Source organism: Vulpes lagopus, chromosome 4 (genome assembly GCF_018345385.1).
Source record: "Vulpes lagopus strain Blue_001 chromosome 4, ASM1834538v1, whole genome shotgun sequence".
Lineage (NCBI taxonomy): Eukaryota > Metazoa > Chordata > Mammalia > Carnivora > Canidae > Vulpes > Vulpes lagopus.
Window position 1 is genome coordinate 100,122,493 of NC_054827.1, and position 3,524 is coordinate 100,126,016.

Below are 3,524 nucleotides of genomic sequence, written 5' to 3' on the forward strand. Positions count from 1 at the left end.
AGAATGCTAGAATGACAAGAATGATTGTCAAATGCTTCTATTAAGATGATCATATGATAGTTGTCCCTTATTCTGTTAAATGTGACCTATTGACATTGTATATGTTGAAATATCCTTGCATCCCAGGGATAAATTTGACTTATGGTGTATGGTTCCTTTAATGTGTTTTTAAAATTCACGTTATTTTATTTTGTTGGGGATTTCTGCAGCTATGTTCACCAGAGATATTGATCTCTAATGTTATTTTCTTGCAGTATACTTGTCTGGCTTATGTATAAGGGTCATGTTGGCTTCATGAAATGAGTTTAGAAGTGCTCTCTTCTCTTGAATGTTTTGAAATAATTGGGAAGAACTGGTATTAATTCTTTTTTAAATGTTTGGTAGAATTCACTACTGGATGACTTTTGTTTCTTGGGAGATTTTTGGTTACTGATTAAATCTCTACCCATTATTGATCTGTTCATATTTTTCTATTTCTTCATAATTCAATCTTGGTAGATTGTGTGTTTCTAGAAATTTATCCATTTCTTCAAGGTTATCCTATTTGTTGGGGTATAATTGTTCATTGTAGGCACTCATGATCCTTTGTATTTCTGTGGTATCAGTTGTAATCTGTATCCTATTTATTTATTTATTTATTTATTTTAAAAAGAGATTTTATTCTAGTAGCTATAATTACAGTGCTTGTTTGTTTGTTTTTATTTATGATAGTCACACACAGAGAGAGAGAGAGAGAGAGGCAGAGACACAGGCAGAGGGAGAAACAGGCTCCATGCACCGGGAGCCCGACGTGGGATTCGATCCCGGGTCTCCAGGATCGCGCCCTGGGCCAAAGGCAGGCGCCAAACCGCTGCGCCACACCGCTGCGCCACCCAGGGATCCCCACAGTGCTTGTTTGTTGAAATGAAAACTGAAAACAAGTATACAAAACAGTTGATTACTAACCGTGTATTGAAAGCAGTAAGTAAGAGGTTCCACAACACCAAATAAATCAATTCTGGGGACTTCCCCAAGATAAAGTTGAACAGCTCCAGCTTCTTCAGTGTTTATCAAAATACAAAAGAAAACAGTAGAGGTTGCCGTTTCAATGCCAAATCTGACCCTTGCAGGCTGAGGGAGTGAAAGCACATGTAGATGGGGGCCCCGGGGCTGAGGCGCTGGGATGACTGGCCTGCCAGCCCGCCCGCACTCCTGCCGCTGAGACCCCAGGTGGCCCGGAGCCAGCCAGATGCCCACGCCGCCCCCAGGGAGGCCGTGGTCCCTCCGCGGGGTCCGTGGGCGGTAGCGCAGCCCCCAGCCCGTCTCCTGGGCAGCCGTGTAGGCACAGGCACAAGCACAAACGCTAGGGGATGCAGCATGACCTGAGACAGAGAGATCACAGGGACCCTATGGTGACTCGTTCTGGCCCGTCTTCCGTTCCCAACGGGACACAGCCCACCGTGGACTGGACTCTGGCCTCCACTGCAGAACCTACACTAGGCACGTTTCTCCCTTCTGTGTGTTCAAGTGTTCTCCTTTTCTTGTATTTGTAACGATTTTAAAAATGCACTGAGTTGGGTTAAAAACCAACCACGAGAATGGATCTCAACATAGACCTAAGCCCAGAGGAGGCACCAGGCTGGTCCACATGGTGACCCCGGAGGCCCGCGTGCCTAAATCCCTTCTCAGTATTGAACTCTGGGTTGATTCTCTTTGTACAATAAAAAAAGCTGAGTAATATTGCATAGGAGCCCCAGAAACTGCCTCGTTGGGAACACAAACTATTACATTAAATAAAAACCCGGCTGCAGGCTGCGGCTGCTGTTGACAGCTGGTGAAGCACCTGCGCCAGACCATGGGGACAGCTCTGGCCTCACCCCACAGGAAGGAAGAGGGTGCAAGGGGTGGGGGCGAGGGGCCGGGGCGCCTCCCTTCTGGTTCCTGAGCTGTTTGCACAGTCAGTCCAGTCCCTCACAGAGCCCGTGCCCGCTGGTGCGCAGGCGGCCTGGGTGTACCGGTTCCTGTGGTGCAGGCAGTGCACCCCGGCTGGGCGGTGATCTGGGCTGTGATCTGGGCCGTGAACCTGGCCGTGATCTGGGCGGTGATCGCAGCCGCGTTCCGAGCGCTCGGGAGGCCCTGCTGGTTGGCCACGCCAGCAGGGCGGCATCCCCGGCATCCCCAGCATCCCCGTGCTCATCCTCCACCAGCATCCTCGTGGGCTCCCCACGGCCTCATTCACACCTCTCCCTCGTTGCTGTCACCCCCAAAGATGAGACGTTGCGTGTTCTGGAAGCAGTGGCACCACAGAGGCCGCCCACGGCCCCCACGGCGAAGCTGATGTTCTTGTGCTCCAGGGTCCCCACATCGAAGCCTATGGTGGGAATGGGGGTCACGATCTCGCCCAGCTTTAGCTGGTACAGGATGGTGGTCTTCCCCGCAGCATCCGGGCCCACCATGAGAAGGCTCATTTCTTTTTTGCCAAAAAAGCCCTTGAACAGGTTTGCGAAGGTATTTCCCATGCTGTAGACTGGTGCGAGCAGCGCTGGCCAGAGAAACCCTCGGCGGCCCTGTCAAGGCTACTGCTCCGAGCCAAGTGTTGGTTTCACTCCCACCCCTTTTATTTCTAATTTTATGTATTTGGATATATTTTTTTTAGTCTAGCTTTTGCTTGCCAGTTTTATTTTTTCAAAAAGCAAGTTGACATTCACTGATGTTTCTTACTGTTTGTCTAGTCTCTGTTTCATTTATTTCTGCTCTGATCTTTATTTCCTTCTTTATGCTAACTTTATTTTTTTTAGTTTATTATTTTTCTAGTTCCTTGAGGTGTAAAGTTACATTGTATATTTAAAATCTGTTTTCCCACAGATTTTAAAATCCCACAGATTTTAGGCATTATCTCTGTAAACGTATCCCTTGGAATTGCTTTTGCTGTACCCCATAAGTTTCGCTATATAGTGTTGCCATTTTTGTTTGTTTCAAGATATTCTTTGGTTTCCCTTTCAATTTCTTTTTTGATCCAATGGTTGTTCAGGTGTGTGTTGCTTAATTTCCATATATTTGTGATTTTTCCAGTTTTCTTCCTGATATTAATGTTAGTTTCTTACTTAGCATTATAGTCAGAAAAAGATACTGATGACTTCAATCTTCTAAAATTTGTTGTGACCTATTTTGTGACCTAACATATGATCTATCCTGGGGAATGTTCGTATGCACTTGAGACGAATGTGTATTCTGCTGCTGTTGGATGAAAAGTTCTGTATATGTTTTTTAGGTCCATGTAGTCTAAAGTGTAGTTCAAATCCAGTGTTTCCTTGATGACTTTCTGTCTGGGTGATCTAGCCATTGTTGAAAATGGGGTTTTGAAATCCCCTACTATTATTGTATAGTTATTTATTTCTCCTTTTGCAAATTTTAATATTTATTTATTTTGATGCTCTGATATTAGGTGCATATATTTTTACAATTGTTATATCCTTTTAATGATTTGACCCCTTTATCATTATATAATTAGTTTCTTTGTTTCTTGTTACTGGTTTTGACTTAAA

At 45.2% G+C, this 3,524-nt stretch overlaps 1 pseudogene; it reads right to left on the reverse strand.

Annotated features, from left to right (window-relative positions):
* Window positions 1–1,937: 1,937 nt before the first annotated feature.
* LOC121489859 lies at window positions 1,938–2,567 on the reverse strand (annotated as a pseudogene).
* Between the last annotated feature and the right edge of the window lie 957 nt (window positions 2,568–3,524).